This window comes from Agelaius phoeniceus, chromosome 5, assembly GCF_051311805.1.
Source record: "Agelaius phoeniceus isolate bAgePho1 chromosome 5, bAgePho1.hap1, whole genome shotgun sequence".
Taxonomy (NCBI): domain Eukaryota; kingdom Metazoa; phylum Chordata; class Aves; order Passeriformes; family Icteridae; genus Agelaius; species Agelaius phoeniceus.
The window spans coordinates 60,202,190-60,225,952 of NC_135269.1; the positions used below are offsets into that span (position 1 = coordinate 60,202,190).

At 43.2% G+C, this 23,763-nt stretch overlaps 1 protein-coding gene and 1 long non-coding RNA gene across 16 annotated transcripts in view; one reads left to right on the plus strand and one right to left on the minus strand.

Annotated features, from left to right (window-relative positions):
- KMT2E (lysine methyltransferase 2E (inactive)) overlaps nucleotides 1–2,047 on the minus strand; it is a 55,920-nt gene extending 53,873 nt beyond the window's left edge. For 2 of the 3 annotated variants that reach the window (XM_054632424.2, XM_054632425.2), the window contains exon 1: nucleotides 1,568–2,047. The gene's annotated coding sequence lies outside the window, so the exon portion shown is untranslated. The remainder of the gene's footprint in view (nucleotides 1–1,567) is intronic. The other variant, XM_077179108.1, reaches the window with a different exon arrangement.
- A 106-nt stretch (nucleotides 2,048–2,153) lies between these two features.
- LOC143694167 (uncharacterized) overlaps nucleotides 2,154–23,763 on the plus strand; it is a 65,673-nt gene continuing 44,063 nt past the window's right edge. For 2 of the 13 annotated variants that reach the window (XR_013182492.1, XR_013182491.1), the window contains exons 1-2: nucleotides 2,165–3,188; nucleotides 3,368–3,434. This is a non-coding gene — a long non-coding RNA (uncharacterized LOC143694167). Of the gene's footprint in view, nucleotides 3,189–3,367; nucleotides 3,435–3,651; nucleotides 4,434–4,562; nucleotides 18,365–18,920; nucleotides 19,477–23,763 lie in introns of those variants that run through there. The other 11 variants (XR_013182483.1, XR_013182481.1, XR_013182487.1 and 8 more) reach the window with 11 other exon arrangements.

Sequence of the window (23,763 nt, forward strand, 5' to 3'; positions counted from 1 at the left end):
ACAGACAGCTGCACCGTATCGATCACAAACGCAGGAGCCTTTCCAATTTACCAAACCGACATACAGATTACCTTACAGCACCACATACACACCCCTCGAAGGAGCTGCTTGAGTCTGTTGCCTCTTTCCACCCCCCTTCTCCCCGACTAGAGTGGTCTCGTTCACTTGCCTTTCACACACATAACCAATAAAATTAATCAGCTGGAACACAGCATTTTTAAATCGCAGTAAAGTCAAGAGCTGTTTTGTACGTTATTTGAAGGGAACAGCCTTTTCATTTTAACATAGTAAGACACTAATATGCTGCAGACAAACGCACTGCATGGGGTGTGGAGGACCCGAGCTGATTAGATTACCACAACATCAGCCTGAGGCCGCCATTTTTAGAATCTCTAAAGGACAAAAGAGGGAAATTAATAAATTTGCTCCACATTTTTTAAAAAGTAACTTCAAAAGTATAGTGATAATAACCAATTAATCATGCATTGCAAGTACTGCCATGGATATCTCCTGCTGTTCTCTGATCTGAACCCTGAGTAACAAAAATGCTTCATTATTATTCCTTTAAGCTACTGTAAATAAACAGACTAAAACATTCGTAAATCTAGACGCAGCACTGAACTTCTCCTTTTGACGACACGTAGTATGTAGCATTTTAGGGACCTCAGGGCTTTCAGACACCACACGTTCCCTAATAGCCGAGTATGGGGGAATACAGGACCTTTATAATCAGGCTATATTATGTTTCTCTACCCTATTTAGTAGTACACAGTGAACCGTTTGTTTCTCTTCCCCGGTGTCTGCAGCAATACGGTCGAACCCACCGACACTTACTGCTTCGGGAAAGAGAATGAAATATGCCACCCAGGGAACACGAACACTGGCTGCAGAAACTAAAGCGAGAAAGGGGTGCACCAGTCCAACTACTTACAGCCTCGAGAAAGGGGGTGGGGAGAATGAGCCCCTTTTAAATTGGCACAGAAACTCCTGGGGACAGCTCTCCGTTTGTCCAGGTTACACCACGAAGCGGAGATATTAACAGGGAGGCAGGCAGGGAGGCGGGGGTGTGGAAGGCAAAGAGATTAGGCCTATAACGAGCCATTTTAGTACCACAAAGCAAAAATATACAGGATGGAGGAAAAGAATAGGCTTCCCCAAGCTTCGTAAAACTCAATACGCAGTCCCAATAACGCACAAACCCGTTCTGAAAACCGCCAGCCCAAGGAAGCCTATGTTGGCACATAATAGCTCCTTTTGGCTCATTTTCCAAGCATAATGCATAAATCTGGCGTAACTGCCAAAAAATTCTCCTCAGCTCTTCCAGTTACAGTAACCCGCCATATTCATAAGATATAGCGACAGCCTGCCATTTTTTAACCAAACCCCACAAAAGGAAAAGCAAATTCAAGGCAACTTAAACAGAAATTAAACACATTTCAGGGTGGGAAGGAGTTATACTCTCACCGAAGGTAATGAGACGTTCCCGTCGCATTTCACTCTCTTTTTCCACCCCCCCCTCCCCCAAAGCACCCACAGCAGAATATGCTCGTAATAACCAAAGACTCACCTGTAATGGTCACAGGCCAGGCAGCAGGACCCCTCAGGTGAGCCCCTTCTCTATCCCAACCAAAACAATGCAACAGCCCCACTGCGGATATCCCTACCCTAGGCAGGACTCAGCCCTCAGCAGGCTCTAGTAAAAGAAAGGGAAAGAGGAGACCCCCCCCTCCCCCCAAACCTAGCTCAGTGCGCAGAACCCTACAGGGACCAGCTCAAAGGCGCCTTTGCCCTGGGACCTGTGTACAAACCCCACTGCTGCCGCCGCTGCTCCCGTGCCTCCCTCCCTCCAGCCTCCTACGCTCCCTTCTATGTCACTGCCTCTCTCTGGGAAAATGGCGTCCGCTCTCCCCTCCCTCCCCCTGCACGGGGCTCACCCGCCCCGCCTGACAGGGGCAGGGTTACCAAGGCGAAGCCAAACAGCCGCCATTTTGCTTACGGGCCGGGAGCGCAGCCCGCGCCCGCCGAGCCCTCAGAGTCCATTTTGCAACACGCAGAACGGCTCCGGGGTCTGGGCGCGGCCGTGGCACCAGACTGCGGCAGGGGCTGGGCAGGGGGGCCGTGAGGAGGGAAGTAGGGCAGCGGAGGAGGGGCGGCGGCAGCGGGGGCTGGCGCCGGGGGCGATCCGCAGCCCCGGCGGCGCAGCCCGCGCGGGAGGGGCGGGGGCTCCGTCCCGGCCTGTTGTGGGGCCGAGCGCGGGCGGGAGCGAGGGTGTCTGAGTCAGAGCTGCATCCTCGGAGGAATAAACGCCAAAACTCCCTCCTCGGCCGTTCTCACACCCCCAACCTCCGGCTTCTTCCTCACGACCGTCGATGCTATCAGCATACGTGTTCTTTATGAATCTCTAACAGCACATTTTCGGCCTCAACTGCGCGAAAAGCCGGGCAGACCCGCTGGATCTCACACACGCAGAAGAACTACCTGAGGGGAGGGGAAGAGGGGAGCGAGAAAGGAGCGGGAATTTTTGCAGATCTGCTCAGGAGGTTTTGAACTGAAACTTTCAGTAAGACACTCGAGGCTGAGAATCTTCCCCGAAGCGTTTAGGACTCAAAGGCAAGTGGGAGAAAGCTTTTTTCCTCAGAGCGAATGCGACAGCACTCGCTGAAGGCATTTCTGTTCTGCAGGGAATGAGACAAGCAGAGAACGAGCCTCGTTTGCCCATTAGGGAACGGCGCTCGGGGAGTAAGAATGGCGCACTTCCATCCAGACCAGCGGGCGCTGCCAATGCCAGGAGCTCGCTCAGCCTTTCAGGGCAGACACAGCTCCGGCCATTCGTAAGCAGCCCGTCTTCCTAACCACCATATCTCCTCCCCGCTGTACCCCTACGCCGCCCTGCCTCCCCTACCCGGCTTCAGCCCCTCCAGCGCTAAGGCTGATGGAGGGAGGGGAGGCGGCGGCTGGGGTTTCGTTCGACGCCCACCAGGGGCTGAGCGAGCCTTCTTCAGTGCGCAAACTCGGGGCACCAGATAAAAGCTGGGCTGGCAGCTCTTACCCTGCCTCGATGGAGCCGCCACTTTCGGGTGACTGGAGAAGCAGTTAGCAGCAGCGCCATAGACTAGCGTCCCCCCACACCTTGGGCACAGAGAGTTTGGGGCTCTAAACAGCTGCTGCTGCGGCAGGAGGGAGCCGAGGTGAAGGGATCTGCTAGCTGGTTGGACGCAGAGGAGGCGGCTGTAATGGGGCATTAAGTCTGAGGGAGGAGGGGGGGCGATTAAACCTCTTGTGATCATGGCGGAGTCTATGGGTATTTTTTTTCCTGTCTAACTCTTCTGTGCGTGTGTCTCTTGTTTCTTTCTCTCTCTCTCCTTAGGGCGCTTGGCTGGGGCTGTTCGCTCGGGTTCTGCCTGTTGTTGCGCGAAATGGCGGCTGGCCTCTTGGTGGGTTTGGTTGTCGGTTTTTTGTGTAGGGTTTTTTTTTTTTTTTCCCTTCCCCTCCTATTCCCCTCCCCGCACTTGTGCCTTGGCTGCGGCTCCGCAGCGAACCGCGGCGGAGCCCGAGTCAGGAGGGGGGCGGGAGCGGCACGGCAGCCAATGGCCGGGCCGGCCCGGGTGGCCCGGCGCGCCCTGATTGGCTGGCGCTGACATCATCCTGCAGCAGGGGCAGCCGCAGCTGGGCAGGGTCGGGAGTTGCCGGGGGAGGCAAAGGGAGAAAACGGGCGCCATGATCTCAGCGCCAGGGAAGACTCCGCGGGCAGGGCGTCCCCGAAGAGCTGGCGAAAAGAAAAGCAGGATCAGGCCTGGGCTTCTCCTTCCCGAATAGTGCCGGGGCTGTGCTGAGAGGAGCGGGGAACGAGCGAGAGGGTAGCAACTCATGCCTGCCTTTGTAACTGCGTCAGTACAAGATGGCGCAGGGTGTCCCTGGAGAGGGAAGGGAGTTGCACGTCCGCCGGAGGTCATGTGACCGCGTTGCATTCCTGTGGGGTTTGGCTGCGGACCAAGCTGGCTTAGGCGGCGGCGGCGGCTGCCCGGGAGAGCCCGGGCTTCCCTCCCCCTCCTCCTGCACAACGTCGTCGGTCCCGCGCTGTTTCCCTTCCCCCATCAGCCTTATGCACGAGGGTGTAGCTGCTGCCGAGGAAGGTTCTCGCTTCTCTCTTTACTCTCCACCCACCTCCAGGGTGTAGCTCCTCTTGGGGGAAGCTTTCCATTCCGCCCCCTCTCTGCGCAAGGCTTTACCCACCGCCAGGGAAAGTTGCCCGTGGGTGCCTACTGGCTCCGCCCGAGCGTGGGAGCCGGGTGCGCTCACGGCAGTGCCGCCCGCTCGGTGCGAAGGCACTCTGCTCTGAGTTAAGTTGCAGGGGGTTACGGAGTGGTTCTTACTGGAACAGTCGTTTTAAGCGATGTCTAAATGACCTCATTAAAGCCGCTGAGGAAAACGTACAGGCCGTGCGGAGTTGTTCTTCTGACGAGGAGGTCTTGGCTGTTCTAGTGTTGCTCTGCCGGGGGTACGGGTGGGGAGGCCAAGGGGAAAATCTCTCAGGTGTTTATGACTTTATTCTGTTTGAACAGGAAAAGTGGATCGCTGTTCTTTGTGTGCTGTTGAATCCTATTGCAGGAGTTGAGCAGCTTTCTGTGGAGCGATGGGTGTATTCCAAAGTCAGGCCGCAGATGGCCTGCATCTTTAACACGGGAATTGATGTATATACTTAGTGCAAATGAAAAATATGGTCTGCAAATATTGTGAGGACTCCCCATGTTTTACTTTGAGGTCCATAGGCAAATGAACTTGTTACATAGGCCTGGAAGGTTGGCAAATATATTTTTCCGGGTCTTTTAAAAAAAATTTCAATATTTGCTGGATGAGAAGTGAAAAATGTTTGTTTTCCAATCCTAACCCTTTTCTTTAAGGAATGTAACTCCTGTTACTGTTTGGTTGAGCTTCTCATATTTTCAAAGCAATTCAGTGCTAGTTCCCATGTCTTGTTCTTGTATGCCAGTGTAAATTTAGCCATGGCATCTAACCCAATGAACAAATTAACAGTTAAAATTGTTGATGATTTAAAGGTGTTGGTTTGTTCTATTGGAAGTGTTTCACTTTTTCTATTCTTAATCTGTCCCTGGATAGATAGGATTTTTTTTTCTTTTTACCTCCACAGTAGCATCCTCATAGGGCATATAGCTTTACTATTTCACAAATGTGCTGTTTGAGAACTGGAATGAAAGTAACCGAGTGTATGACTAATAGTGAAGATTTCTGTATAATAGCTGCTCTTTTATATGTGTTACATAAGTAATATGGTGAGGTGGAGTTCAGTTATATAAGAACTGACTGGGGACTTGGGAGCTGCTGTAAGTAGTTCATATTGGTCGCATATATAGCCTGCAGGGCATCCCTGTGTTGTGGGAGGAGGGGTAGAAAAACAGGATTGGAAGCATCTAACAGCACTACATTTTTCCTTTGTAGGTTTATAGAGGATACCAGGAAAGAAAGGGAGAAGGCAGTAATTAGGAATGACAGTGTGAAGCTTTCAAATGTCTGTAGTCTCATTTCAGCTTAGGTTTTAGGATGTAAGCTCTGTTTTCTAAAAGAGCAGTCTCCCCTCTTTTGAGTGTCAGAAGGTGGCTGCCAGCTGAGTGTTGTGCCAACTGACTTCTGTGTGGACTATAAAGAGCAAGATTCTTGAGTCCTAGAGATTGTGAGGCTGTGGCTATTTTTTTGTTACCAAAAAAAAAAAGCTTACTGGAAATGGTGTTAGGAGGAGGCGGTTGGTTTGTTGATCAAACATTAAAATGACTGGATTACTGATTCTTCTTGTGTAGGCATCATATGACACAAGGTAAATACTCCTTTGTAATGGAAGCTTCCAGAGAGGCTTTCAGTGTACAGTGATTCTTTTAACACAGCCCTGATTTATGTGGGACTTGACATTGTGAATACTTTGTTGCAGATGTGTTAAAGGGAGAACATTAATTTCAACTAAAGATGAGGGGAGAAACCATTTTATTAGTACTTGCGTTTAGGCATGTGTTCTGTAATTATGAAACAGTAATTGCCTGCCTCGCTGTGTAAGAATTGTTTGAATGCTTGTGTTATAGAATAATTTATATCGCTAGAATTTTAATTCTTAAAGCAGCCTTTTAGGTAACTCACTTTGATAATAGATTTTGCTTGAAAACCAAGAAATGAATTACTTTAAAAGCTCTCTGTGTAACTCACAGCTTATTGCAGCAGTACTTGAATGGAGGTGTGGCTGTGCTTTTATGAAGCTATAGAAATGAAGGCAAGTTTTAATGAGCTGGTAGTAATTTCTTTTTTGTTTCCAGGTTGTTTTTATTAGCAGTTCTCACTAAAGCAGTTATCTTGAAAGAAGCAGTAGCTCTGGCAGTGTTGCAGTGCAGTCTCAAAACAATGTCATATATATTCTGAATTATTTGTGCTGCAGGAAATGAGTAAAACCAAAATGTGTGTATTTCTTTGAGACAGAGCATTTGCCCTACAGCCATTCTGATGCAAGCTGTTTTAATCTTGAAGGGAAGAAAAGAGCTGTTGGAGACTGGGTAAAAAATGGTGTGTAGTTTACATTTATGGTAGCTTACCAGGGAAATGAACAATTTCTACAGAACTTCAGTTTGTTCCTTAACGAGGATACTCCAATGGGCTGGATGCTCTCCAGCAGTCAGACGTGTGGCTCTGACTTGCCGTGGTAGCCTGTCTGTGCATGCATGTGTGGTCTGAGCCCTTGCTAAGACCTGCTATTTAAACAGTTGTTTACCTTTAGCCATACAAAGGGACTGACAGGAGTTCAAGGATATTTAGGGGAGAAAGAAGAGAGACACAGTGTAATAGATCCAGCTATGCATTAATGTCATAGTTGAGACAGTTAAAAGTGCTCATGCTGAAAGATGATCCTGCACTTTTTCAGCTGTTCATTCTTGCTTCTGCAAGTGATCATGGGGGGAATAGAAGTGAAGAATGGATGAAACATAAGCCTAATAGTAATGGATGGTTTTCTAATGTGACTCTTCATTGTGTGGCTTGACAAACATTCCTGTTTGAACGGGAGCAGAACGAAGCACCTGGTGGGAAAATGGAAATATGCAGGTTTTAATTGTTAGTGAAGTTAGGTATGCCTTTTCTCAGGAAAGCTGCAGTTATTAAGGAGTTTTGAGGGGCACCTCTTAAAGGCTTTTGACTAGTGTGACTAAAATCACTGAGGCAGGCACTCTCAAAAAAAAGAATTCTAAACTTTGAGTTTATAAGTCATTGCTAGATCAACCTTCAGTTGTGGGTAGCAAGAGCACTTCAGCTTCACTGAATTGGTAGCCTGTAAAATTAAGTGAAGTGTTATTCTCAGCTACAGGCTAGTTAAGTGTTCATAGGATTTTAGATTTAAGTTTATTTTGTTGGAACAGGGTAAAATTTGAAATAAGCTTACATCATCCAGAAGTAGCTGATAATCTAATAGCTGAGGTATTCAGTGAAGAATTATTCCTACAGGATGAGTTCATAGCTAATCATAAAAAAGCTGCCTGTGGGTCACAGTAGTCATGAATTTGGCTAGTAGTCACTAGCCAAATGAATTTGCATCGTTTTCATGAGGAAAAGGAGTTCTAGTGACTGACAATGGATCAGTTTATCCACCTGGATTTGGACAGCAGACTGTGTTCAGTGCTCAAACAGCAGCAGGATAAGAACTTCCTTTGCACACTCCTTTAGGCTTTGTGTTACAATGAATCTTTCTGAAAAAATTGAGATTAGTAAGGTTTTGCTTTAGCAGGAAAATAGGTTATTGGCTGGTTCTACAATTCTTAACAGTTGAGTTCCTCACTTAAAGGAGCAACCTTAAAGCTGTTGTGTGGCCTCCTAATCCTGGAATTAGTGGGAATTTGTACCAGGTTCACTGCTGTGACCTCTGTGTAGTGAAGCGGGGCATTGGTTTGTTTTCTCCTTCCAGCATGACCTTGTTACTTGAAGTAGAGTCTTTCTGATGAACTACTAGTTGCTTTGGAGAGCAGTATTAAGGTCCAAGTAGCTACTTTCCTAAGTGAGGTTGTGCTCAGACATGATTATAATGCAGCACTAGCCCTGAAATGCTGTCAATAGCAGTTCTTTGATGAAAATAACCAGTGATTGAATGGATGTTTAGGAAGAAAATGGGGGACAATACTGCCAATTTGGAGACTTGGACTGTGCCAGAGTTGGGAATTTACTGAACTGGAGACGCTAGCATCCCAGAAATACAGCTGAAGGTGGTCCTGTCACAGAAGGCAAGAGTTTGTGTTCCTTGTAAGCTCAGAAACCAAACAAATCTTAGCTGCTGGGTTTTTGTGCTTATTAAGTGTTGGAGAAAAGAAACTGTACTGAAACGTCTTACTGTGACTGCTCTATCTGTGAGCTTGTTAATGTGGCATGGTCATGCAGTAGATGTTACTCAAAAGTAGAAATGCAGCAGTATATCATGTCTCTTCAAAGGTTTAGCTTGTGAAGACTGCTGCTGCAGTCCTACTCACTGTGGTCTGTTAAGATGCAAAACAGAAATACTCAACAGGCTGAGGGAGCTGGAGCTTTTCAACACAGAAAAGAGAAGGCTCTTGGGGAGGCCTCATTACAGCTTTCCTGTGTTTAAAGGTGGCTTATGAAAAATAGAGTGACTTTTTTCCATGGACAGGTAGTGATAGGAGATGGGTTTAAACTAAGAGATGAGTGATCTAGATTGGATGTTAGGAAGGGATGCTTAGAGGATAGTGAGGCATTCAAATAGGTTGTCCAGAGAAGTTGTGGATGTCCCACTTCTGAAAGTGCTCAGGGGCAGATTGGATGGGGCCCTGAACAGCCTGGCCAAGTAGAGTTGTCCATGCTCATGGTGGGGGCTAGCAACTTGATGATCTTCAAAGTGCCTTCCAACCCAAACCCTTCTATGCTGTCTTGTAGCAGAAAGGTGCACTAAGAATGGCTGCCTTTTTGACATTGAGTACCACTGATTATAGTAATGGATTTGTTTCCAGCAAGCTTCAGTAGATGGGTAAATAGTGAATAATTTCTTTTAGTATTTTATTGACAGAAGTTAGTATCTTTCTGTCCAGTTGGCTGTCATATATGGATTTTTGATAGCTGTTTGATCCAGTGCAAATACAGCTGCTATAGATGAACCAAATGCAAGTCCAAAACTAGCTTGTGTGGCAGATAGGAGGTGTTAGAACTAGTGTGGAGGGCACAAGAATATAAGCTGAAGAGGTGGCTGGGAAACAAGCATTAGCATCCTGTTCTTGTGCTAAACTCCCTCCTTCTATGTTCCTGCCTTTATTAGCAGGTTAGTCATGACACAGGGCTGTCATATGATTCCCTGAATTTTAGTGAAGTAAAGTAAAAAAAAAAAAATTGGGGATACAGAACTGTGCCACTTTATTAATGCAGATAAAACAATCCCTCAAAGAGACTGTGGCTGCTCATGATACTGAGATGTAATTTAATCTCCAGCCTGAGAAGTGCTTTACCAGCTGTATTCCCTGGTACGTGCTAAGAGATGGTTGTGCTGCTTCATTTTGGGCCACTGTGCTTGTGGCCCAGTTTGTCAGGCTGATGATAGATTGTGCAGTGTGGTCTTTTCTGTTGAGCCAGGGTAAGCTGGCTGTCTCAAATTCCATCCAGAACAACTATGGGTCTTCTAATTAGAGATTTATTAAATAGTACTGAATGTCATTGTCACAAATATCCTGATTTAGAAGACTACTCTTCATAAAACAAAACTATTGCTTTTATCAGAGTGGTGCTACTTCAAATTCATCTTCAAAGCTGTGCCTCCATTACCCCAGCATACATATGCTGGAACAAGCTCATAAGCTTATAAAGGCATGCTGGGCAGTTGTCAGATCCTATTTTTAAACTGTTTCTGAGAAACACTTCTGCTTCCCTATCTCTGCATAGTCATAGGAAAGACTATGCAGGAGCCATAATGTCTGGGCTCAGCTAACAGTAATTTTTGAACTTGAGTGTCTCCTCTTCAGTGACAGTAAAATTGAACTGCCCTGATTGCTGTTGCAGAGGGGAGATGATGAATCACTAGGAAATAGTGGTAGTGGGCTATTGACTCCTTGAGTCTAGTACAAACAATAAAAGATTTTACAGGTATCTTCACTCCTGTGACCAGTGACAGGGCTTGAGGAAATGGCATGAAGCTGAGGGGATGTGTAGGCTGGATATCAGGAAAAAGTGTTTTACCCAGAGAGTGGCTAAGCACTAGAATGGGCTCCCCCAGGGAAGTGGTCACAGCACCAGCCTGAGTTTGGGAAGTGTTTGGACAGTGCTCTCAGGCACATGGGGTGGTTCTTAGGGTGTCCTGCATGTGGCCAGGAGTTGGACTCCATGATCCTGATGGATCCCTCCCAGCTTGGCATCTTAAAGATTGTAGATCTGGGGTGCTTGACAGCATAGCCAAACTTCAATAGGAGTGCTGATGCCTAGTGTCAGAGCACCTGCTTTGCTATGTTCCAGAGAGTGCAAGAAGAGAGCTTTAAATACTTTCAGTGGTATCTCTCCTGATGAATCTTGAGCACAACAGGTTTGGTTAATCTGCTACTGATTTGTGGTAGCCCACTTACTATAATTGTGTGACACTACTCTATGCCACCTTTACATTTTCACTAACAGTGGAAAAGTGCATAAAAATGCAACTGGTTCTGTAGGCAACTAGTATTTGAAGGCTTTTTCTCCCTGTGTCTAACATTGCCTGCTTTAGTCTAGGCCTGAAGTACAGACACTAAATATAGGTGTTCATGTACTCCTATGCTGGAGAGGAAGTCCAGAATTGAAGGACTACTTCAGAGAATTTGTATTATGTAGTTTGGGTCAAAAAATGAAGAATACCAACTGAGCATTTAGACTTGATTTTGTTTGTTAAAACTGGCAGGCAGGATATTTCAAACTAGGGAAACTACTATGAACAGGAAGAAAAAAATCATGCTCCTATAAAATGAATTATACAGAGCAAAATTAACATACTGAGTTCTGTGTGTCTTAGAACTCTTTCAAGACACTCCTGGGACCCTGCAATTGCTCGTGTAGACCTAATTGATGGGAGGGAATTGTAATTTCAAAGTATTATTAGGACTGATGCCTGAGGGCTGTAGCCAAGCCTACTCTACATTTAGGAGTTGACAGTGGAGGGTCTTCTGATTTCTTTTTTTCTAGAATAGGCAAGTCCTTATTCCACACTTCTCACAGATTGTGTGCTACAAATATTAGTGGCTTTATAAGTGTAGCTGTTAGTTAAATCACTTTGTCTTGTCTTCTGTTTCAGTGGTATGACTACTTAATAATCCCCTTTAAGTAAATTGAGGTAGTTAACAGAAACCAAGGAGAAGAGCAGCTACCTAAATTTTGCCTTGTAGGGCAAGTGTTTCTGCTCAAAAGAAGGAGAGGAACTTAGCATTTGGCCTATTTTAAGCTCATCCTACAGTGAGCAAAGCAGGGGGATCTTTTTGAAGGGCATGGTACCTTTTGTCTGTTTGCTTAAAGATGCCCTTTAATGTCAGTAATGTAATGACACTGAAATGGGTTATAGAACTGTTAACTCACTTAAAACAAACCTCATTAATCCCACATATTTCTGTAACCTAACAAGAATATACTCATATATGTTCTGTTCAGTGTGGTGGCTGTGCCTTATGTTTCAAATTTCTCCTGTGACTGATCCTCACAGCCTCCCAATGTAGTTGTAGCTAGCATATTACTGCTTAGAGTTATTGAGCTGTCTACAAATGCTCCTTATATATAGAAGTGACTTGCTGAAAGGTGCTTCTCTGTGTCTGTAGATGCTGCATTAAGCTTAGATTTTTTTTTTTTTTCCTGTAGCCCACCTATGTATTGAACAAAGTGTCTTGCTCTGGGTGCTTCTGCTTTTTGCTTGAATAGTATTGAGCAAGATTTAGGTACTGATTGCACTCAGTAAAAGTAAGCTCTATGTTCTGTTTTGGATGTGTGCATTAATATGTGTAAAACATCTGTTTCATCTTTTAGAAGCAGCATGTTGCAGTCTTGGATCACATTTCATATCTGAAGCCTTTAAGGGATATCTGAAGTAACAGTTTATGTAGTGGGGTTTTCTTACATGGTGCAAGAATGAGTATTGTTTTAGTATTGGTATTATCCTTCTGTGTCATCAGTCCCTACGATAGAAATAGATCAGCAAAGAGCAAAAACTGAACTGGGTGTCCAAAAAAAGCAGGTCCAGTAGACCTTGTTTTCCTTTGTGTGTTTCTAAAGTTCTTGGTTGAATCTGAATTTTGGATGTGCCCAGTTGGCATTGGAGTGAAGGAGAGGGGTTTTTTTTACTACTAAGAAACACTTCTACTGTAGTTCATAAGCTGAAATGCTGTTTGTCATGTAATAAATAAAGATGAGATGTTTCATTAAGTTCATTTGCTTTTCTGTTAGGCGAGTCTAATGTAAGCATTTATTTTAATATGTATTTCTGAGTCCCATTAAGCAGTAGCATGTCTGACATGTGATACCTTTTTGAAACTCCTTTAGCTTTGATTCTCAACTGGAAATGTTTGAATGGGGATTCCTGGTCTTTCTGGCTGTTCCAAGGAAAAATAAGAATTGAATATATTCTTCTGTAAATAGAATATCTATATACAGTATATAAATAAATATATACAAGGTATATACCCAATGTCAATTTAGCCTGTTTAGCTGTTTTTCAGCACAGGGAAGCTAAACCAATGAAAGTGTGAAATGCCAGTATATGTGAATGACTGTGCTTAGGATTACAGATGGACAAAGGGAGGATGATGGAGGCCTCTACCAGTAACTGCAGCTCTTTAGAGGGGTAGGTAGAACCAAAAGTGTACTCCTGATGTTAACCAGAGAACAGTTGCTAAAACAGTATTTTTATCAGCATTTTTAGGTTCTCTAAGCTGTTGTTCACATATTATTTAAAAAAAGGGAACTGAAAAAAGCTCGAAATTGAATACATCATCAGTGGAGGGGTTGCCCCTAACTGCAGCAGCAAGATGAATTGTAAGAAGGGAACCTGACAGAAATCTGTCTTTGTTGGAAAATAAGCAGGCCTAACCTGTAGTTCTTGAACAGTGTACAGCTTTCAAGCAGCTCAAGGCTATGTATGTCTGTAATCTACTGATCATAGAAATGATGAAAACAGAGGCATTGTATGCAACTATGGAATTCTGAAAGATCAGTTTAGAGGGGGAGCTGCATGTAAGTAACATTTCAAGCAGCTATGCTACATCCTACATCACATGATTCCTAGCTGTTGTGCAGCAGGAAACCTCAGCCTTTTTCCATTCATCCTCTGGAGCTTGTGGAGGGAAACACAGATTGGACTTGTATTTAACTATAACTTCCTTCCCTTTGGGAACTCACATCTGAACTACTACGGATTTCTGGCCATGTGGTATACTTTGATTTCCTGCCCATATGTGAAATTTGAGTAAGCTTTGGCGTCTCAGGCTGGAGAGGATGGGTGAGTGGGAGATTTCTTTCTGTGGAAGTAGAAAGTCATTCCATGATTGTCTCCTTCCCCAGCTTTCTGCATGTGTACATCTAGGTACACTCTGTATGTCATGGTCAGCTCGTAGTATGTATGAGCTGACAGTATAGCATGTAAAAGTTAAGCTTTCCTATTTTCAAACTTAAGGACTCTTTCAAAACTTCAGGTAGTTTTGCTGTATCTGAATGAAATTATTTCTGGTTTTCAAAAGAAAATGCTAGACTGAAGGCTAGCTCAAAGAATAGCAGTTTTATGCCGAAGTGTTCACCTGCCAAACAGACTGCCTAAATCAGCTTGCAGGTTTTCCATATATTGAACAGATTGTGAGAAGTACATCAAGAAATCATGGATACTGGCTGAAGAATGAGGGATTGCAGTACAGAAAGGAAGGTGCTTATCTTTAACTAGATACACGTTTTACTTTGAATCCGGTTTTGGAACTAGATGTTCATGCCCAGTCTTCTTTTGTAGCTTTTTGAAAGGGAAGAATTTCTAACAACCAAATCAGTTGCCTTTTTAAATGCAGGAGAACTGGAGTAGGAAGCCTGTGAGCATGCATGCCTCCCAAATCCTGCAAATGTTCTTTCACTTAAATTTGTCTGAATAGCACAATCAGTATTGTGTTTTACAGTGCTCAGTTGCTAGGAATTTAATTTCCATGTTTATAGATGATGTTTTCTACCTATTTTGTAATGTATGCAGTGTTTCTCCTGTCAATTTTCTCATGGTGTTTAGCTTCATGTTTTTTCCACAACATTGTACTCAACTTTATTATTGAGGTGTTTATTTCCTTTGGTTTCTAACGTGAAAGAAAAACTCAGCTAAACTTGCAGATTTTTCAAGACAGAGCAAGAGGTGCTTGAAGAGGGGAAGCTAGTGCTCAAGTTCACAAATTAAAATAGGCTTGTAGTTACAGCTTAAGTGACAGGCAGGAAAAAAGCTGTAGTTTAAGAGCACAGCTGGCAACAGGCTCATGCATACCCCCAGAAAAGTAAACTTTTCTGCCACAATGTCCAGATCTGTTTGGATAATGATAAAAAGATACTGGGCAAAATGCGAGAGTTCTCTGACTGTTTGCCCAGAGTATAAATATTTCAGGCTTTGAGTGCTTGTGTGGCTTAAATGTTGCAGAAAGACTGTCTCAGTTATTTTTAGGTTGGGGGAGCAGGAAGAGTACTTGCTTCCTGTCTTCCCCTCCCCCAGGAACCTTGAGTACGTTAATGAGGAGAAGAAATATAGCAACCCCTGAGTTGGTTTACCAGTTCCTATTGAACAAGGTCAGTACATTTCCTGACCTGCTTTGTGGAAGGAGTAGTACAGCCACTTAGACAGTGTTCTCCCTTTTGAACCAACACAAAGGCATAGAGAGTTTCAACTGAAACAAGTCCACAGTTTACTTCACAGTTGCATGTGAATAGTCTTCAAAACAACTACTAAAGCTTATAACTAGAATTAGTCCTCTAGTTGCTGTTATGTGAACGTTGGTGCTATGCACAGCATGACTAACTTGAGAAATCAGTGAAACTGAATACCTCAGTTCCCCTTAGCTATTGTAACATTAATATATTTAGGCAATAACCATTAATATCTTCATATCAGCTGTTGTTTCTCTTCTACATAGCTACAAATTCATCCTACTTGTAGGTGTTGGTACACATCCATGCTATAAAACAAAGAAATGTGATAACTTGGTAATAGTACTTGTTCAGTTCAAGATATACCAGACTGCTTCCCTTGGCACTTCAGGGGGTTTTTTGTTACTTTGATCCAGAGGCAAAAAAAAAGCCATAGCAGTGCCTTGGATTTTTTTCCTAACAAGGAGAGGCAAAAAACGCATTTGGTCCTGGTTACTGTAAAAATTGTGTAAGACAATATAATTGCTTCTTCTTGCATGAGTATTGGCAGCAGTACACAGGTGTTCACTTTGGGAGAAAAAGTGTCTGGGCCTATTGTATGAATCTTGTTGTTTGCCATCAGTGTGCATGTACGCTTCATAAGTGATCACTCTTCCTGACAAAAACCAGTCTGCAGCAATCCACCTAGGAGTACAGAGCTTCTTGGCACTGTGCAACGTGTGCAGAACAGGCTTAGAATCACTCAGGCAAGAAGCAGGAAAATACTAGCTTTGGCATGCACAAGTGTCCCTATGTGTGGAGCCAGGATAGAAACACCAGGCTTGTCCTAGCATGCTCCTCCAGCAGCTACACAGAAATGTAGCTACACTACTATGCAGAGCTGTGCTTTTTTTTCAGACTTCTTGCTGTTTTCCACTTATTTAGCAATGGTGGTTATGCTGTCTTTGGGGATATTGGTTTGCAGTTAGGTCTAGGGTTTTGTTTCATTTAAAGTTATGATGTTAGAAGACTGAACAGTTCTTGCTGCTTACTTTGATCCTTCCTGCTGAAGCAAAAATTTTATGGTGCTATTGTATTTTGGGAAACAAACTGTGTATAAGAGGGAACAAGCTGAATGCATTTTTCAATATCTTGAATTCTGGAGAAAATGGAGTGTCTGCTTACAGAGACTTGCAACATCTTGCATCACTAATTAGGCACAAGCAGTCAAATCTTAATCTGATGTCTGAATTATACTTACTCTGTTAAGAAGCTATAGCAGAGTATGTTTACTTGACTAGTGAGAAAGTTAAGCAATTCCAGTTGGCTTCAAATATATTTTTAATTTGCTGATGAAGAATCAATAATTTTGATGCTAGTTAAACTTTTTTGTCAGTAGTTCTATGGACCTATGCAGTTTGCTCTGCAGGGAATTCCCATTTTCTAATAGTTTTATTCAATACAAAATGAATGATAAACTAATAATTTTGTGAACATTTAGCTAGTTAAATATTGGTAGGAGTATCCCTATCAAAAGTTGAAAAGGAGCCTTTTTTGTTAAACAGCGGATAAATATAAGCTGAAGTGGTGAATCACATGAAAGATGGGCATAACTCAATATCCACTGCTTTCAGACAGGAGGGTCTGCACACTGCAGCCAAGTTCTTTGTGGATATTGAACAGTCTGAACATAAGGAGGGCTGGTGCCTTTTCCTGCTGTTCTTGATGAAGTTGTAGATAGTAGAATTGAGGCTGCAAGGTGAATCACATTCCAGTTCATGGTTTGATGCTTTAGAATAAAGCCTTTTGCTGCTTATTTGAGAGCTCACCAAAAACCTTGTCCAAGTTGTGAGCCTTTCATGGGAAGAGAGTGTGTGGGGGGTGTGGTTTTAAGAAGCTTGTGTTTCAAAATAAGCCTTTCACAATTCCTGCTTCTGGTCAGATTGTACATACTTCACATGTGTGAAACATGTGACTTAGCTAGGTATAATGTAGCCTGTTGGCATGTATCCTCTGGAGGCTGAGAATAACATTATCTAGATCTAGAAGACTGGGGTAACTTCTTCATATGATGGTCACCCTGAGCTGCTCTAATCTGTGTATGAACATGCATTACTGGTAGTTCCTTCTAACTGCACCAATGCCTGAGAAGAAAGGAAAGAAGAAAACACATTACAGCTTTCTGGTGGTGTTGAAGAATCAGTAATAGGATGCAAGTGGTAGATTGACATAATACAGTAAGGCTAAAGGGAGGGCATTAAGATGAAATTAGGGATTTCCAGTTAGGAAGATGGAACTGAAAGCTAGAGGAAAGGGGCTGGGGAAATTGGTCAGGTGAGATGATACCAAGAAGAAAAGTGTGATGAGCTAATCCAAGAGTAAGAGAAGTGCCTGTGCTGAAGAGAGCCATTTTTAGAAATAGTGAAAGAGCAGGAAGCCTTGCATGAGAACCTGCTGAAAGTTAATGTCTCTTAGCTAATGATACCTGTCATCAGGGAGTCAGAAGTCTGGAATCATGGGATGGCCAAAAACAGCACTGAGACAGCTGGTGGGGTTTTCAGCTTGACCTGTGGGCTGGAGGAGGAGTCATGGACCTGTGGTAGGTGGTTGGAAAAAAGACTAACTACTTGGGTAGTAACCCAGCTTAGTAATGAGTGATTAGCAGCAGGGCCATGTTCATCAAGGTGACTGGAGTTCAGCTCAGCCTTGAAACACAGCTTCCATATGTGCCTCAGCTAGGAAGTGTTATGTTGGGGCAGTTGTGGATGCCAGAGGCAATCATGGCTTGAGATGTTCTCTTTAGTTGCTCTTACTAGTCCTATGGGCTGTTCTGATAGCACAGTGTAGTGCTCCATCACCCCAGTTGCTGATCATTTGTTTGAATATGCTGTGAACAAAGGACTGATGTGTTTAATAAGGAGATCACTTCTTCCTACTCTTATATTCAGTTTTTGAGTTGGGACTGACTGTCGACCTAAGATTAGTCAAAATAGAGTCCTGGAGGGACTGTGTTTCACATCATGCAAAATCTCTGCCCATAGTGCTGCAGAAACACCCTTTTCCTTTTTTCAGTGTTTAACCATGTGAGTGGATTTCCAAAGCACATCAGTGCCTCGTGTCAGGGGCACAGTTAACTAGAAACTATTGGCTTGAGATGGGGCAAAGTCTTCTTCAAGGCATATTGTTAAATATTACCACAAGACACTCTCAGCTATAGTTTCATTGTTTTGTCACAATTTAACGAAACTATTCCTGCAGGAAATGAAGGAGGGAGCTTTTACTGATAACATGACAAGAAATAAATTGGGCAACAGTATGCAGCCTGTAATTACAAGCTATATAAAACAAGGGCGTCCAGTGGACCAGGCAGTCTGTTCTTTTCTCAACTTTGCCCTGTTTTTATAATGCTGCAAAACAACAGAAATGAGTAGAACTGGATTTTCTGCAAGTGTGTGTCTTCTGAGCGTCAAACATTTTTCATTTTCATTTCATGGATTAAACCAATGCAATAAAATGAGCTTAATGACAGAGTAAGTCCTGCTTTTTCATAGACCTTTTTCTCCTACCCTCCCCTTGCCTTTCTATGGTAACTCTGGAACCTCATGAGTTACTAGTAATGCTGGCAGAGGCTAATGTTTACAACTCAGTCTGTTTTTTGAATACAGGCTTCAGTCTTCTCTAGCAAATTGAAACCAGATGGGAACGGCAGGGAGCAGAATGGAATTTATTTCTCTTATGTGGCTTGTGATGTTAACAAAACTCTTTGGGTATTTTTATTGTTATTTTGCCTAGAAAATTACTTGTACCTTCTTTCTGTCCAGTCTCTGTAATGTGGAAGCCTACAGCACTTACCCCAGCACACTGAAAGCCTTCACTGAGATGTGTTGCTTTACTTCCATTGCAGTGACAGACCGTGGTATAATTCTATAACATTTTTTTGTGGGGTGTTTTGGGTTTTTTCCAAGTAAAATGATCAAAATGAGTTAATCCATCCAGAATTTTTTTCTGCTCTTCTTGCACAGCCGATGGAAGTGAAATGCAATTGTTTTGCAACATTTAACAAGTCTTTCTCTTTTCTCCAGCTACCCTAGGTGAAAGTACCCTAAAGGAAGACTTGCTGAAATCTGAAGAGGGAGACAGGCTCAGGCACTCAAACTACAGTGGTTCCAGAATCTGTAATGTAGACAGGATAAGGATTTTTCTGTGCAGTTAATGCTGTGCTTTTTTTGCTGGTTTCTCAGGAGAAAAGACTCAACATGTTGAATCACAGAGATGTTACTTCCTGCTGGGTTTTGGGATTTCCTTTCAGCTCTCCTCCATGGCTGCAGGAGCTGTTTTTGCATAGTGCATGTTCTAAGGCAGGAAGTTGCTGGAGATGAAGACAGAAGCCAACCAGTTCGGTACTGAATGTAATAGTTTCTGACTCAAATTGTGTGGTAATTGTCAGAATATCATAGGGTGTTGCAGGAACTGCTGTGTTGAACATGGCTGAGGATTTATTCTTTCATAATTTGCCTAAATGAGTATAAGATGCTAATTTGAATTAACATATGAAAGTGGAGGGGAAAGATTTCTTGATGTTTTCTAGCTACTTGAAACCTGATTGTGTGCAAAAATAAACTTCAGTATGCTGAAGTAGTCATGGGGTTTTTTCCCCACTTGCTGAATCTTAACTCCCATTCTTTCTGATTTCCCACACAGAAAGAACAGCTACTTGCTATAGCTTCAAATATATTAACAAAATACTGTGAGCGCTGGAAATATGATAGAATTTTAAATTACTATCAGCTTCACTAGGAATTAAAAACATGTAATCCTGGAAGTTATGGTAGTAAATTGATATCAAGTATTTTGACATACATACCTGCTGTACCTTGCCTTCCTCATAGAAGAGAAGTATTCCAGCAGCTTGTTACAGGACTGAGTTTCAGTGTCATGTATAAGATTGGCACGTTTACTATGAAGACAAACCTTAACAGAATTCATATGAACTCTACTTCTTCAGCAATTGTTTTTGATAAACCAGGTCTTGCAGCTCCAAGAGGCAAACAGGAAGGGGATGGAGGGATGGTAGTTCACTTTTCAGACAGATCAGCTGTTGGAGTTAAGCTCTCTGAATGTGGAATAGTGTCAAACAGTGCAACACTCCTGTATCCTTTTCCTTCAAAAATGGCTTCAGATGTGCTCTCTTTTTACCCTGCAGTGCTAGAGGAGAGTTCTGCATGAAGCCATTTCTCTTTTGTGTTTTAACCTCTGCTGTACATTGTCCAGTCCTTGTTCAGCAGACAGTTCCATTTGGTGGACTGTCCTCTGGTGCTGTTTGGAGAAAAGAAAAAGAGTTGATCTATAGCTGGGTATCTAAAATATGGAACTTCAGAGGACTGCCTGATGTTGTTAAACCTAATGACTTAGAGCATCTAGAAAAGCCACTTCACAGGATAATCCTTCCCAGCACATTCCATGATAATGTTTCCAGTACCTTTGAGTTTTTGTCTCTGGGTCTAATGATCCTAGGATGTGAACTGTCACCTAAAGCACTATCAGAAGTGCAAATTCTGACATAATTTTAAATAAGTGAATTTTCCATCCCTAGATGTAGTTCTTGCTGGATTAAAAAAAGGCTATATAATTTAATTAGGTACAGTCTGTGTGCCTAATTTGATGAAAAAATGCTTGAAAAAATAATATTAATGAAAATTTTCCTTAATGGTGGATGACAGACATGTAAACTACTGTTGGACTCTGTGTGTGTGTGTGACTGGCTGTTTGTTAAGGGAAAAGCATGTTTTCAGAATGTGGTTTTTGGACTTCCAGACAGATTACACAAACTTGAGGAGGCCCAGCCTACATCCTGTGTAGAAAACCAGCTCACAGAAATGCTCATTGTTCTTCAGGGTTATAAGTCACTGCATTTTGTGCCTCCCTTCTATTTCAAAATATTGTATGGAAAATACTAATGCAAAGGAACCACAGCAGCTTAACAAATGCTTGGTCCCACCAGGTACTGAGCACTGTGCTCTTACCAGAAGGCTGGGGGACTGGGATTAAAACATTAGGCTCCCTGGCTAGAGAACAAAGAGTTTGTGTTGGTAAAAGTAGCTGAGTATTTATCAGGTGAGTAAATCAATTGATAATTGGCATACTTTCAACCTGAAAGTTGTTTGTGTGCAGCCATGCCTGTATTTGCTATCCTGGCGTGGGAGTTACAGGATATGAAGTTTTCTTCAAGCAGGGTAAGTTCTCCATGACACTGATTCACCTCTGCTCAGTCTTCACTGCAGAAAGAGAGAATGTGAGGTGTCTAGATCTGATACCCCACCAGAAAGTGGTTAGTGTTTCTGAATCTCTACCCATGCTTATTGCTGGGTTGTGTTTTTCAACCTGCAAGCTAATGGACCTATCCATGAAGGGAGCTGTCAAGTCCAAAACACTAAAACCTGTTCATTCTTCCCTTTTTTGAATGTACATTGTCATCTTGGAGGTTATTTTTAAAAAGCTGAGGTGCTTTCATTTTTAACTTTTAAATAGGAATAGTGTTCCAATGTTAATTTTAAACCACTTGAATTATGTTTTTCTTACTTCAAAGAAGCAACAGCTTATATTTTTTGCTAGAGTTTGGTACCCATTTAAGACTAAAATAATTGTTATGATAATGCAGATGTAGCTAAGCAGAAGGCTGCCATGAGAGTGTTTGAGGTTGTGCCCTGCTTTTCTACAGTCCTCTGAAAGGAATCACTTCCCTTTAGTCTCTGCCAGTCTCCTGACTGTGCAGCATTCCCAAAACACGTGGACCATAAAATGGGATTATAGGGGAGGCATTCAAGTAAACAGAAGTTCCCTTGGGATGAGATCTACTTTTTCATGCAGAGCTCCTGTGTGCTGTAGCCTGGCACTGAAGTGAATTCTCTTGGTGACCCTAAGGGTGGGAGAGCACCCAGGCCATCCTCATGTTTTGGGGATAGTCTCTTCTGGCTGGCACAATAAAGTCTCCCTTTGCAGTGTTTTTGGAAGGACACACCCAAGTGAGAGTTTCCTTCTGTGTCTCTTCAGTGTCTCTGTGTAACAATAAATGGCCAGTCTCATGATGCAGCTATAGCTGCCAGAAATCTGCAGTGAATGTACAGCTGTAGCAGTCATTAATTGCACAGTATTGCTGAAGCAGTCCAATGCTTTTGTGAGTTGTGTTCAAGGGTAAGTAGCTGCTTGGAGATAAAAAACTTTGTGCTTTCATAGAAGCATATTATCCACCATACCTTGATGGATAATGTTATCTTTCTGTGATTGCATGGTCCTGTTCAGCCTGTTCTGTTGAAAGTATACAAGCTGGGCAGGCTCAGTCTGCAGTTTGATTACTTATGAGTTCTTTGTTGAGACTAAATTGTGTTGGTCTCAGCAGGGAACATTTCCAGACCATCCATGCTGGCCTAAATAAGTCAGGCTGTCATTGTTGCTCCACAGGATGATGCTGTGTGGGATATCAGGGCACAAAGCCTTCAGACTTGTGTTCATTTCACTGTAGCTATGTTTCATATTTTGAAAGAACTTGCCACAAATTGATGTTGTCCTTCTATCACTCCAGTGGCTGCTAGTCACCAGAAGAACGATTCACTCAGTAGTGTTCCCCTTATCACAGGCTCATAGTATGGTCTGGATTGAAAGGGATCTTAAAGATACCTGATTCTACCCCCTGCCATGGACAGGGACACTTTCCCCTAGACCACATTACTCAGGGCCCCCTTACTCAGTGTGCCCTTGCACACTTCCAGAGGTGGGACATCCTCAGCTTCTCTGGACAGCCTGTTCTAGTGTTTCAACACTCTCACACTAAAGTATTTCTTCCTGATACCTAATGTAAACTTGCCCTCTTTCAGATTGAAGCCATTCCCCCTTGTCCTATCACTACATGCCCTTGTAGGAAGTCCCTGTCTGGTTTTTCTGTAGGGTCCCTTTGTATACTGGAAGATTCCTTGTTGCCAGTAGCAAGGCTTCAGATGCTGGTGGGCTTTGTCTTGGCTTCCTGCAGATGCTGCTCTGTACCACAGCGCAGCTGCTTTTATGCAGGGGGAAAGCTGCAATTGTAAATACTGTCCTTAAAACAGCAGGAATTCATATATTCCCTTAGGTGGCTGTATTCCTGACATGGCCTGTGTTTATGATGTCCTTGATGTGCTACTGGGTATTAGTGAGGAATATGATAAGAGATCCCTGCAGATTGGAAGACTGCCCTCTGCATTTGGTCAGCACAGCCTTATTTGTACTGACTTTACCTTTCTTTAGAGGTGACTCTGAACTGTTAAACTTCTTGGAACTGTGAAGCTTTAAACCAACAGCAGCAGTGAGAATTTTCAGTTATCTGAAGAATTGTATATGTCAGAAATTCTTGGGGTTTTTTTTTCTGCACCTGGTACAAAGAAGTAGAACTGCCCTGGGAACAGGCAAGACAGCCCAGTTCCTGCTGCTGTCAAAGGCAGCAAATCCATTCATTCATGTACCTCCTATTGTAACCAAAGCAAAGAATTACTTGCTATGGGTTCTAAATCAGGAGTCTCTATTCTTTCTCTTGTTTGGTTTCTTTTTAAAGCCTTTTGGTTTTAATGGGGAGCATGCTTACAAAATTAAGGGAGGTAAATTTGGGGCCTGTATCTCACACCACAGGTGGCTGCACTCAGGAGTAATGTCATTGTCACAGCTGTACACAGCTTTTGTTTCTAGAGGGTCAGAGTCTCTGCTCTCATCTATAGGTGGGGTATAAATGAGGGAAAGGCTGACTTAATTTGATGGCAGACTGTTGATAAGAGTAGTGGTTATTTGAAGACTGCTTAATCCTATTTAAGGTTGGGATTTTTTTGGAAAGTCTGATTTATGGGTGTATTTTGTACCAGAGCCCATTCAAGAGCTGGGTCTGAATAAATCTGTCATTTGCTA